The following is a 15,294-nucleotide window of genomic DNA, read 5'->3' on the forward strand; positions in this document are numbered from 1 at the left end:
CATTCGTAGTTAATAATTATTATTAGAGATGTATCTAGGCCCGAGTAGGAGGGATGCATATTAATTTTATATCAATTATAGTTACAGGGCTTAATTGTTTTTAATATTGGTTATTAAGGATCCAATTTTTCCCTAATATTTATTATTATGATCTCATTTTTTCTAATATTTATTATTAGGAGCCTACTTTTATAATTTATTTTTTCTAATATTTGTATAAATGTTTAATTTTTTAACATGTATTATTAAAGCCCCAAATTTTTTAATACTTATTATCAATTGCCTAAAATTTTCAATATTTATTACGAAGGGCATACTTTTAAAATTTAATTTATTTTTTAATATTTATTTGTTATTATGAGTCTAATTTTTGAGTACTTTTTATTAGAGTCCTTTTTTTCAATATTTTTTATTAAGCTTAAGTACACAAAAGGTGTCCAACATATTTCCTTTTTTCAGTTTAATGTCTAACGTTTATTTCGTTCCAGTTTGATACCTAATGTCTCATTTTGATACTCAAAATGGGTCAAGTCGTGACAAACCGTTAAATTTAGCTGCTAACCCATTAAAAATGCCACTTGACATATGTTTTAATATTAAAAAAAGTCACCCTAAACCCAAAAGTTTGAAAACCTTTATTTCAACCCTTAAACCTACATTGACCACCGCCTTTTCCGTTATAAAGCTCCACCCGACCTCCACCGGTGACCAAAACTCCTATGAAATCGTGACCGATCGACGGTCAATCGACCGTCGGAATTATGTGGGATCGTGATTTTCATCCTAGGGTTCGGGGGATATAAAACGTTGATTCGTTATCAATCAACTGTCGATCAGTCACGATTTCATGGGGGTTTTGGTCTACGAGGGAAGGAGAGGTCGGGTGGAGCTTTGTCGATGGTAAAAGGAGGTGACAAGTGTGGGTTTAGGGTTTGAAATAAAGGTTTTCAAAGTTTTGGGTTTATTTCAAAATTTGTATTTTCTTTTTAATATATATATTATTTTAATTTTAAATTTATATAAAAAAATTTAAAATTACCAAGTTGTGACACGTGTCACTTAACGGAGGAAATTAACGCTGTTAACGGGCCTTGCACCTAAATGGGTAACATTTGTAACATTGGGCATCAAATTGGAACGAAATAAAAGTTAAACACTAAACTGGAAAAATAGACATAAGTTGGCTACCTTTTGTATACTTAAGTCTTGTAACACTCATAACTCGTATACATTTTGAAATATGAGTTAAAGATATCACATTAAACATTAAGACACTCTTCGTATAAAATACTTAAAAATTTTGGACCATTTTTAAAATCTCAATTTAACAATTTAAATCAAATTAATTAATCGGGTAAAATCACAAAATAATAATTTATTTTTCAAAACAAAACTGATTTTAGGCAACAATTAGGCAGTTCAGTGTTGTTTCATAAATTATTATTAAACTACCTAAACACTGTTTAATTTAAAAATCCTTTAAAAACTTTTTAAAACACATTATATATATATATGCGATTCATTCATACTTTCAGATATAGTTGATGCTAGCCAAAATATAGAATAGTCTTATTTTACTTTGCATACCATTCTAAATAAATCTGATAAAGCAAACAAACATATATAATATACATGCCACTAAAAAGCCAAAAGAATAGTTAGAGATGTCTTACTGATACTGATATTTGATATGATTTTTTGAAAAGATGCTTTAGAGGATTCTCACTTCATGTTCTTTTCTTTATATGAACATATGCATGAAAATCATCATGCGTTAAGTAAAACTTAGTGAGGTAGTAACATAGCAAAGGTGGCCTAAAATATAAAATATCATAAATACTTAAAACATTAAAAAAGTCATTCAAATAAAATTATTTATTTTCAAACCGATCTATTCAAGCCATTTTCCTCTTTAGAAACCTGAAAAAATCATCATCTCATATTTTATCAAAATCATGTTAATCAACACCAGATATAACAACTATTCCATATTCTTTTTCTTTTGGACACATTCCAAAAATTTCATATTTCATTTTTATATTATTTTCTTTTCAGATACTTTTCATAACTTTCACATTTACTTTTATAGCTCATTGTATATGTAAGAGAATGCAATGTACGTGAGTTGGACATAATGTACGCACTAAGCACCAATGGTGCCATCATCGTCATCATATGTACTCCAAATGCAATCATATCATTTGCACCAACAATGCCATAAATAATGTACAAGAATGTACCATATCGAAATCAGACTTTACTTTACTTTACCCAACTTCATGTCATGTCAAGTGTACCTACGACTCTCAATGCAGCATACAATGGGCTCTCAGATCATATCATATTCATTTATTAATCATATATTTTCAAATCAGAATCATTTTCATCTCATCAATATAAAAATTATAAATTGGGTAATTCATACCCGAAATCATCCATATTTTGAATACATATATCACATAAAATATTTTATGCATTCCATGCCCAAAATTTTTTTTAGGGATTTCATTCAAATATCTTTTCAGAAAATATCATATATAGAAATACTGGGTAATTCACACCAAAATTCATTCATAAAACATTTATGTAAGCATTATGGAAATATTCCATAATTAGAATTAAATCATACTTTAAATTCCATACTTTAAAATAATACGAGATTGACTTATTGCAAGTCTTCCCCGATTAGAATAATTAAATAAATAAATTGCACTCACCTTTACCTTACTACTAAACATTTTCTATGATATCTTTTTATTCAAGTGCTTTGACTTTCACATTCGAGTCACTAGAATCACATATTTTTTTCGTAATATGTACGACATCACATACATAACACCATGTTCAACTATACGTTAGTATTATTCTAACATAATCTAATTCTGATAACATAAATTATATAAACATAATCGATATTAAATTGATATAAAACTGAATCACAATTCCGTCATAACTTCAAACTTTCCAAAATAGCTATTTGATTCCATAAATGTTCATTTCCATCATCAATCCTTCAACTTTCACAAACTTTGCATTTAAATCACCATTTATGATTTTTTTTAAAATTCACATCAACTTTCCATTTAATTCACAATGGTCCTTCATAACTTTACTTAGTTCAAATCAAATACTAAAATTTTCAGCATATAAATAATATACCCAATCCAACATTTTTAACATTTGAATACTTGCAATTTCATCCTTAATTACTATTATCATTTGAATTCAATCACTAACTTTACCAATCTTACAAATTGGGTCCCAAATAAATACTTAAACTATAAATTCAACATTCAATAATAATTTCCAGCATTGTATTATTATACTCAATTATTACTTTCACATTTTACAAACTTACAATTAAGTCCCCCAACTTCAATAACCTTTCGAATTCCTCTACATAACTTTGCCAATTTTGCACTTTGATCCCCAAATCAACATTATAACTTAAAATTCAACATTCCATAATTAAATTTCAGCATTGAATACCCTTATATATACAATTATACATCAATGTCTCACAATTCTCAAAAATTGTAAAATATTCCTTTCACTATCTCAAGTTCCCAAATTGATTCAATTCAATCTCCAAGGCACATAGATTTATTTGTTATCAATTCTAGATCATAGGAATTTTTTTTAACATTTTCCCTTATTAATTTCCCTATGGTCGAACCTCTTGAAACAATTAGGGTAATTTTTCATTCAATTTCAAGCATGAATTCAACCTCCTAACTTCAAATTCATGTTATTCCAATCATCTTAACATCAGATTCAATCAAAATTCAACCAACCTTTATAAACCTTGACATGGTCGAATACTACACATGTTTCTACACTTGATTTTAATCATCACTCGTGCTTTAGAATTAATCTACAACATCAATAACATAAATATCTTCCATCAAATCTTCAAAATCAAACATGTTCTTCAACCACCCAAATCATGGAACTCATCGTTTAAGCATGATTTCCATGTAAATTTTATATCAAATGATAGAGAATTTCAAGAGGATTAATTCTCTATGTAATAACTTAATGGAAGAAATGGCTGAAAATTCTTGAAATTTCCCAAAAAAAATCACATACACTTGACTTTAAACTATTTTTTTTAATTAATCACTCGTATCCGATCTATTGACTGACTAATCCAGATCGGGTACTGTAGAGGAGAGAGTGACCCTCCCAACCCAGTTTGCTCCATTCGAAAACGCTAGGATTCGAAACCCTGACCTTGCTTAAGGGACCTAGTGTCTCATCCCACTAGACTAACTGGTTGTCGGGTAACTTTAAACTAATTTAATTGAATTTAAAATTCAATTAATAATAAATTTCACTTTTACCATTAATGAACCTTGATAATTATTAATTTTAATTGAAATATCTTCAATTAAAATATCTCATAGTCAAAGATGAACCAAAGTAAAGTTGAATTTTTTACTTTGGCCATGTAAATTTTTGAAAATTACAATTTCGTCACTAAATTTTCTCAATTTCGGCTAAATAGGGAAAATCAACTTCAATTCCGCTTATTTATACTAAATTTCACTATTCTAAAATATGAAAAATAATATTTCCAACATTTATCTAGCGTTGTTCAAATTTTTATGAAATTCTGTTTGATCTGATTATTCGATTTCTTATCGGACTTTAATGCTTTATAGCTTTTAATACAAACACTGAATCAAAATTCTGATTCCCACGAAAACTTTAGTTTCGGGACGAACTATCTATTTACAGGCGAAAATATATAACTTTTAAAAATTATATTTTGATCCCTAAACTTTTATAAAATTTATACTTTGATAACCAAAATTTAAAAAACTTACATTTTGATAACCAACCAAAATTTGGTAATACATTCCCGAAAACATACGAATTTGTAATATGATGAAGATTGGAAAGTGAAAGTGAAAGTGAAAGTGAAAGTGAAAGTGAAAGTGAAAGTGAAATGAAGAGTGATTTAGAAAGTAACAATGCAATGAGAGACGATGAGTTTTTAAGTATGACTTGTGGTTTACCCAGTTTAGGAAAGGCTCCAATCCTTGGATATATATGTATATATATTCCGGACTTTGAATTTACTGGCTTGGGGAGTTCGAGATCATGGCCGCAATACCTTTCCTAAAATGGAAATTAAGTTGCTTGTTTTCATTTTGCGTTGTTTGTCAAAAGGTTACGTTGATTACACAACACTTTTGTATTTCTCATAAGTTTGTTCAGGGTAGAGCTCAATGATAATAATATTAATAATGCTAATTAGCATGTATGTGGGAATGTGGTTGCAGAACTGAAGAATTGCCAAGGTGACCGCGATTGTTTGGGCGTCGAATGAGTCCTACGTGTGAGCTTGAGATGTTTTGTATCCTCAAGTCATTATAGTGTGTATATGAACGTGTTTTCTTTGTTGATAATAATATCATTTAGAGCTCAACAGAGGGGCGGGTATAGGCCTGGGCCTATTGCTCCCTCATAAAAAAATTATTAATTAAATTAAAATTATTTTATCAATAGTCCTAATTACAATTTAGTTATACTTTCCCATAGCAGCAGCCTATAAATTATAGAGCATGGCCCAGACAATTTAGAAATACTATCTTCCACGATTCTTTCAAGGCAAAAAGTGGAATTTGAAAGGCATTAACAACCATTTTTTTATCGCAACTTCGCAAGAGCCAAAAGCTAAAATTTGAAAGGTAATAAATTATTTTCATTAAGGTTATGGTTTTTTTATTATTATTATTACTGTACGAAATGAATACCGTAAAAGCACACTGTTAGCACTAATAGGATAAATAAAAAATATAATCAATGTAAGTTAACAACCGAAACCGTGTCATGGTGAAAATCACTGTCTTAGAAATAAATTCGTCCTAATGTGTGTAATTGTTGTGATAGGTGAATCGTCTCCCGAGGTTAACAGTCGCTCTGAGATTCATACACTTGAAACCGGAGTGATATGTCGGTGGTATTGTTTTTCTGATAGCAGTAGAGAAAAGGAAACTTACAAAGCTTTTGATTGAGATGATTTGTGAGTGTTGAGAAGCTCAGGGAGCCTCTTTATTTGTAGGCCGAAGTAGGGGACAAAAACGTCCACGCATAAATCTGAAATAAATCTGATTTAAAATTTTGAATTTAATCTCTGTTGAAATTGCAGTCATAAACGAATGAACCTAGTCCCCAAAATAATCCAGAATCGTGATTTAATTTCCAACCATTTGTAACTCTTGTAATCACTATTGTAACTCTTGTAATCACTCTTGTAACTGACATAATAAACAACTCATTATTTGCTTTGAACATAGCTGAAAAATCATCCAGATACATCCAAACGTTCATAGATTTAAATTTCAGAAACTGACTGTTATGATTTTAATTATTCAGAAATCAAATGAGAGCTAATCAATCAGTTGTTACCCTCCGAAAATTTAAATCAAATAGACTTTTGTGCATCCTATAAATATTAAAGAAAAATTATTTCACATCCTTTATTTGCTCAGAAAATTCTCTATGAATTTTCTCCGAAAAGAAAGTATCCACGCGGACGTGTCGAAGACATATATTTCCACGAGCCACAACCTCGACCACAACCACGTCCATGAGCACGAGCAAGATTTGAGATAGACAGGTGGCGATGCACGAGATGACTTTTTGTTCTCTATCACTCAACAAGGGAGGGAAAAATGAACATTATAAATACCCAAGCAATGACATTTCTCACTTAATAAGGGACAATGTTTTACACATAACCAACATTCCCCCACTAATGTGAAAAAACTCTTCTGAAACTTGAAATATAACCTTCTCATAAGAGCAATAGTTGAACTAGTTGCTTAAGCTCTAGTGAATGTATCTTGAACCAGTACATAGTGATGATGATCAATCCTTCTCTTAGATAAGTGAAACTAGTCTTGAACTTTATGAGATAGGGGTAAACTCATAACACACAACTAACCCCTTCATCACCGAATCCCTCGATGTGTAAAATATATATACACAAGTGTATATTTGGCCATCTTACCTCAGGATTTTAGCAAGTGTACTAGAAAAACATCCCAACATTTTTCATAGAAGGTGGCTAATCCTTCTCACTTATATAGGTTATTTCATCGGGTTTATCTCAATATAAACCATTCTAAAACCGGGCCATGAAACAATTAAGAGCCTTTTACAATAGCTCAACCTCTCAAAGGATTTGATGATTTTCTTCAAGTTCATTATAAACGAACCACCCAAACTCTGGATAAGAATTCATTAAGAATATATATTCAACCTCATTAATCATTGAATTCGATATGTCCTTCTCACTATGATCATCCAAACCTTTGGATATGAATTCATTAAGAATTTTCATAAAAATCAATCATTCTAGCGGTAAGTTCATCCTGACATTCTAAATTAGGATTACCCACTCAAAATTGGGTTATAAACTTATTAAGAATAAATATTCAGCTAAAGTCGGTAAATTCATCAAGTTTTTCTCACTAAGACTATCCAAAGCCTGAACTATGAATTTATTAAGAGCAATCAAGCTCATCCTGTGCATTTACATTGTTTGTCATAGGGATAGGTAGGTAAATATACAATATGATCCATGATTTCGTTTGACTATATTGAACTTAGATAACTAAGTTAGGCATCTACAATGAATTCCTCAATCAATGGGCTTTAAACCCATCCCCTTCGACGAATATAGGACTAGTTTCCTATTTAAACCTTTGGTAAGTGGATCTGCTAGGTTCCTTTATGACTTTAAATACTCTAAAGAGAGTACTCCATTCCTTATTAAGTTTCTAATATATTCATGCCTTATGCGAGTGTGCCTTTTCTTACTATTGTAAGCTTGGTTTTTAGTCATACAAATAACAGCTTGTGAATCACACAGTAATGAGACCGGATGATTAAGTCTTCACCACAACAGAATTTCTGCTAATAAATTTCTAAGCCACTAAGCTTTTTGCCTAGCTAAGTCAAGAGCTATAAACTCTGACTCCATAGCGGAACAAGTAATATAGGTTTGCTTTGCAGACTTCCACGAGATCGATGCTCCACCTAAAGTACGAACATACCCACTCGTAGAGCTTACCTCATTATTATCAGAAACTCAGTTGGTGTCACAATATCTTTCCAAAATCGCATGATAACTAACAAACTCAAGTTTTTAATCCATCGTACCCTTAATATACTTGAGTAAGCGTTGAAGAAAAACCCAATGTTCGCCACTTGGGTTATGAGTATATCTACTAAGTCTTCTCACAGTGTAGGAAATATTAGGCCAAGTATAGTTCATTAAGAACATTAAGCTCCCAATTATTTTAGCATATTCTGTTTGGGGAACGCTATTTCCTTTATCTTTAAAAAGATGCATGCTAAGGTCATAAGGAGTCTGAATAGGGATGACATCAAAATTGTTAAATTTCTTTAACACTTTGTTAATATAATGTGTTTGGTTTAAAGAAAAAACCTTTTTAGTTTTGGTGAATTTGACTCATAAGATTACATCGACTTCTCTCAAATTTGTCATCTCAAATTTAGTGGATAAGAAACTTTTAGTTTTATTAATGGACTCAATGTTAGTACTAAAAATCAACATGTCATCAACATATAAACTTATGATGACACAATTCGCACCAAACATCCTTGAATACATGCATGCATCTGAACCATTCACAACAAAACCAAGACTAAAGATAGTTTTGTGAAATTTTTCATACCACTATTTAGGAGCTTGCTTGAGGCTATAAAGCTACTTTTTAAGTATGTACACTTGATCTTCCATGTCAGGTGCCTCAAAGCTTTGAGTTTGCTCCATGTAGATCTCCTCATCGAGATATCCATTAAGAAATGCAGTCTTTACATCCATTTGATGTACTTGCAACTTGTGAATAGAGGCTAGTGCAAATAATGCACATATTGTTGAGATTTTTGTTACGGAGGAATAAGTATCAAAGAAGTCTAAACTAAATTTTTGAGTAAATATTTTGATAACCAACCTTATCTTCTACCTCTAAATAGAACCATATGATTTGAGTTTCTTTCAGAAGACCTGTTTGTTGCTGATAGTTTTAAATCCTCTAGGCAAGTCAAGCAATTCCAAAGTATGATTAGACATTATTGATTCTAGTTCATCATTGATAACGTTTTTTTCAAAAACTAGCATCAATGGATCTTATAGCTACCTCATATGTATTAGAATCCTCATCTAACATAAAAATTTGAGCTATAGGATCAGATATGGAGTCTAATCATTTATCTTAGAAATAAATAAAGTTATGAAGTTTGTCTGGTCCAAAAGAAGTTTCAACTCTTTGTCTTTTACTTCTTCTAGGCTCAAATTCAATCTTTTAGGAAGTATTAGCTAGTACACTAGAAGAAGTGAATGGTGGTTTTTCTATTTTTGTTTCTTCATTTAATCTAGGTTTCTTTAGAGGAAAATTATTTTAAAAGAAAACGACATCCTTAGATTCACAAATAGAGTAGTCTTGTAGAAACATGAACCTGTATGCAACACTATTTGTAGCATACATATAAACATTGCATCAACGATTTTCAGAATGATGGTGGACTTCTTAAATCTAGCAAGACCACTTTAGCTAGACACCCCCACACTTTCAGGTATTGTAGATTTGGAGTGTAGCCTTTCCACAATTCGTATTGAGTAAAATCTAATTTTTTGTGAGGTACTTTGTAACACCCTAGACCCGGCCTATGCGTTTCGACTAAGTCTAGTGGATCACATACATGATTCTTAAAGACATTTTCTGAAACCGTTATTCAATCATTGTAAAATCACATTATAAATGACATGATATTATACTATCAAAACCCAACTTGTAAATATAATACCAATAAGTAATAAATTAATTTAAAACAGGTCTTCAAAATCAAAATCACAATAAACCGAACAGTAATAGTAAAAGTGTCATCATACTAAAATACGATACTTTAAAATAAGGTCCATGTCACCAAAATAAAGTCAACTAGCAAGATAAAACATTACAATCAGATATACTTCAAGAGATATGTTGATCCTCCAAGTGCTCGAACCGAGATATCTAACCAACAGTATCTTAAAGGGGAAAAACATTTTCGAAAGGTGAGCTAGGCTCAGTGTGTCCCGATATTACCTTAAAATCACAATAGGTACATTAAACAAATCATAGTCCAGTAAATCTCATAAACTCATAAAAGAGTTTAACTTTTGAAAATAATAGTTTAAACCCTTTTCTTGTACACCATCAGTAGTTCCCAAAACTATTTTCCATATAGCTTACTTTAAGCACACAGCAAAAAGAAAGCCAACCTAAGGATAAGCTTTAGAGCTTGTATCCTTAGGCCCGTAAGTCCAAGTCCATATAGCTTACCCTAAGCACACAACAAGGGAAGCCAACCTAATGTATCTTGGGGCCCCAAGAGTCATATTAGGCCCATTCTGTTTGTTAGCTTGATCAGAGCTATACTATTGTAATTCAATCCAAAAGTTCAATTGCACCGTGTCACAAATTCCATAAATCATCACATTAAATTGGTGTATCAATAAAACAGTAACCAAAGAACTCAGTGTACCTCATATTAAAACTAATAAAATAGTTCAGTAATAATTAGGGAACACACCTTAATAATAGGTTCAAATAGTAGATCTACTGATTGCTGGTTTCACCACGCTCTGCTACAGTTTTCGAACCTATTTTATAATAACCCTATATTACTTATGGGTAAAATAAATAAATCTCTAAAATCATAAAATTTACGGGTCTTACGGGTGAATACTGGCACACGTGGTTTAAATGATCTAAAAGAGCTGTGTTGAGCTGTCGAATGATCCAGAGAATCTCTTGTACCTTCAAACAATAATAATTTATCAGCCCCAAATCTTACTTAATTGTTCAAAGCTAAAATTCTTAAGTATATAAGTATTTTCAGGGTTTGACTATCAATTTGGAGGATTTCGAGTCTGAATTTGCTCAAACGGATTGAGGAATCAGAATCAGGACGTTGAAAAACATAAAGTATGACTTTTTGAAAATTTAAATTCTTAGTCAAAGTCAAAGTCAAGCACTTTGACCATCGATTTGGAGGCCTTCGGGTTCGAATTTGACAAAACAGACTTCGGAAACGGATTCAGGACATCGAAAACTATCAGAATAGGTATACTTGGAAAAGATTAACGATCGTTTAATGGTCGGTCAAAGCCATTTTAAGTTTTTGGTCAAAGGAGGTCAACAGTCAACGGTCAACGGTCGGGTCAACGGTCGGGTCGGGTCAGACCGGTCAAACCAATTCAGATCGGTTTGAACCGATCGAAACCGGCCAAACCGGTTCAAAACCGGTCAAACTGGTTCAAAACCAGTCAAACCGGTTTTCAAGCTGCTCACTCTCCCTACGACGGCGCATGTGGCGCGTGAGACCTCATCCGGGGGTCTAAAAATTACGGAAAAATTTCCAAAAATTATTTTGAGCGATTTCGAGATACTTACAATGATCGGTTCAAATTTTTGAACGGCGGAGAGCTTAAATTTCAACTCGGCCGAATCTTTGACTGCTCCACCTCCTCACGCGCCGCCATCGACGGCGAACAAGGTTGACACCGACGGACTCGCAACGACACAAGGAACACGATGGTGCAGGAGGTGTCGTAAACAGAGTAACGATCGGTGATGAATTTGAGATTTTCCTGACGATCGAGCTAAATAAAACGTCGAGACTTTGACTGGAAATTCCCGACGTTTGGCAGCGTTTCGCTTCAATTAATTTGGAGGGTTTTTTTCTTGCTCGATGATGAACACAACGGTGGTTTCAAAACGACGATCGAAATTCGGACGGCGTCGGGATCTAAGTCGGAAACTGGCGTAGGGGGAAGGGAATTTAGGAGTGTGGTTTTCTGTTTTTGAAACAGAAACTACACGTATATAACATATAACCCCAAACTTACCTAACTTTTTTGGGTAAATTCAGGGCTTAGTCCCTGAATTTTCTTTAACTCTAAAACAAGCTCCAAGTTTTAAAATCTTTCAATTTAGTCCCCAAATGTTCGCCAATTTTCACAATTAACCTCCAATTTCAATTAAATACTATTTTGTAAATATTCGGGTTGTTACAATTCTCCCCCTCTACAAGAAATTTCGTCCTCGAAATTTACCTTATAAGAATAGTTGAGGAAACTGAGCCTCCATTGACTCCAATGTCTCCCAAGTAGCTTCTGAGGGGCCTCGGTTACTCCATTGAACTTTGACCATTGGAATACGCCTATTCCGAAGAACTCGCTCATCTCTTTCTAAGATCTGGATGTTCTCCTCCTCATATGAAAAATCAGGTCTCAGCTCTACCTCATCAACTTGAATGATGTGATCTGGATCTGGACGGTATCGCCTTAACATAGACACATGAAAAACATCATGAATACGACTAAGATGGAAAGGCAACTCAAGCTAATAAGCAACAGGTCCAACTTTCTTCAGAATACGATACGGCCTAATAAATCGCAGACTCAATTTACCCTTACGTCCAAATCTCAATACTTTCTTCCATGGAGATACCTTGAGAAAAACCTGATCTTCAACGTCAAACTGTATATCCTTCCTCCTTTGATCTGCATAAGATTTCTGCTTATCAAATGCCTCTTTCAGACGGTCACGGATCAATCTGACTGTGTCTTCCGTCTCCCGCACTAACTCAGGTCCCAAAGTCTTCCTATCAAGCAACTAAGTCCAACAAATCGGGGTGCGACGCCTACGTCCATAGAGTGCTTCATAGGGTGCCATACGAATGCTTGTTGGTAACTGTTATTATAAGCGAATTCAGCCAAAGGAAAAAAGTTCTCCCAGCTAACATGAAAATCAATTACACAACCCCGTAACATATCCTCCAGAATCTGAATTACTCTCTCAGATTGACCATCAGTTTGTGGGTGGAAGGAGGTACTATAATCCAATCTCGTACCCAAAGCCGTATGAAGCGCCTTCCAAAATCTTGAAGTAAATCTCGGATCTCGATCTGAAATGATAGATAACGGAACACCATGCAATCTAACAATCTCTGAAATATACAACCTCGCCAACTTGTCCAACGTATAATTTACCCGTACAGGAATGAAGTGAGCTGACTTTGTAAGTCTGTCAATAATCACCCAAATTGAGTCATTTTTCGAAGGAGTCATAGGTAAACCAGTAACAAAATCCATAGTAATACGCTCCCATTTCCATTCAGGAATCTTGATAGGTTATAACAAACCTGATGGATGTTGATGTTCTGCCTTAACTTGCTGACAAGTCAAACACCTCGCCACAAAATTCGAGATGTCCTTCTTCATGCCGACCCAATGATACATCTCTCTCAAATTTCGATACATCTTATCTCCACCGGGGTGCATAGCATATGGACTACTATGAGCCTCAGTAAGGATAGTCTGCCTCAACTCAGCATCATCAGGCACACAATACCGACCTTTAAAGCATAAAACTTCATCCTGATCAAGAGCATAATCTGAGCTTGTCCCTTGCTCTACTTGCTCAAAGATGGAAAGCAAGGAGCTATCAAGGGGCTGCTTAACTTTGATCTCATCAACCAAGGTCGGCTTAACTTGTAATTCTGCTAACAGAGTGCCATCGTCATATAAATTCATCCTGGCCATTAAAGATCTCAACTCTGTTATCTCCTTTCGACTCAAAGCATCCGCTACAATGTTAGCTTTACCAGGGTGATAATCAATCACACAATCATAATCCTTTAGAAGCTCTAGCCAGTGTCGCTGTCTCAAATTAAGCTCTTTCTGGGTCAGAAGATACTTTAAACTCTTATGATCCGTGAAAATGTACCACTTCTCTCCATAAAGATAGTGTCTCAAAATCTTCAAGGCAAAAATCACTGCTGCTAACTCCAAATCATGAGTAGGATAATTACACTCATGCGGTCGCAGCTGACGGGATGCATAAGCCACTACCTTACCTTCCTGCATTAGAACACATCCGAGTCCTGAGTGTGACGCATCACTATACACTGTAAAATCCTTCCCGGACTCTGGTTGAATCAACACTGGTGCTTGAGTCAATACCGCCTTTAATTTCTCAAAGCTCTCCTGTTGTGCCTCACCCCAGTCAAACGACACATTCTTCCTTAACAACTTTGTCAAAGGAGAAGCAATGATAGGGAATCCCTCAACAAAACGTCGATAATAACCAGCCAAGCCCAAGAAAGTGCGAATTTCAGAGATATTCTTGGGTCGTTTCCAATTCACAATAGCCTCGATCTTCCTTGGATCGACCTGAATACCTCGCGCAGAAATAATATGCCCCAGAAACGACACTTCTTGAAGCCAAAATTCACACTTGCTTAGTTTGGCATATAGACGATGCTCTCTCAAAGTCCGCAGAACGATCTTCAAATGCTCGTCATGCTCTGCCGCAGTACGAGAATATATCAGAATATCATCAATGAAGACCACCACAAATTGATCCAAATATGGTCGGAACACCCGATTCATCAAATCCATGAAAGCTGCAGGAGCGTTCGTCAAACCAAAAGGCATCACTAAGAATTCATAATGACCATATCTAGTGCGAATGGTCGTCTTTGCAACATCAGATCCTTTAACTTTCAATTGATAATACCCTGAACGAAGATCAATCTTAGAGAATACAATATCTCATCGCAATTGATCAAATAAGTCATCAATCCTGGGTAGTGGATATTTATTCTTGACCGTCATCTGATTCAACTTCCGATAGTCAATACATAATCTTAGCGACCCATCCTTCTTTTTCACGAACAGAACTGGAGCTCCCCATGGTGAAGTACTATGCCGAATAAATCCTCGATCGAATAATTCTTGCAATTGGACCTTCAACTCCTTAAGTTCTTTTGGAGCCATGCGATAAGGTGCCATAGAAATAGGTGCAGATCCCGGATAAGTCTCTATCTCGAACTCTACCTCTCTATCAGGAGGTAAACCAGACAACTCCTCTGAAAAGACATCAGGAAACTCGATAACTGTACGGATCTCTTCGATCATGGACAATGAACCTTTAGTGTTCAAAATACAAGCAATGAAAGTCTCATACCCCTTCCGGATCATACGATCAATTTCCATCGCTGAAACTATATTGGAGAGATAGCCACGCCGTTCACCAATTAACACAACAGTCCGACCATCTGAAGTCTTTAGAGTAGCCCGTTTGTATTCGCAATCCAGATTTACCTTGTGTTTATTCAACCAATCCATCCCAAGAATTAGATCGAACTCCTCTAAAGGAAGTTCCATAAGATCAGCGAAAAAAATTTCTCCCTGAACCTCGAGAT

Source organism: Hibiscus syriacus, unplaced genomic scaffold (assembly GCF_006381635.1).
Source record: "Hibiscus syriacus cultivar Baekdansim isolate YM2019G1 unplaced genomic scaffold, ASM638163v2 tig00110450_pilon, whole genome shotgun sequence".
In the NCBI taxonomy this organism is placed as follows: domain Eukaryota; kingdom Viridiplantae; phylum Streptophyta; class Magnoliopsida; order Malvales; family Malvaceae; genus Hibiscus; species Hibiscus syriacus.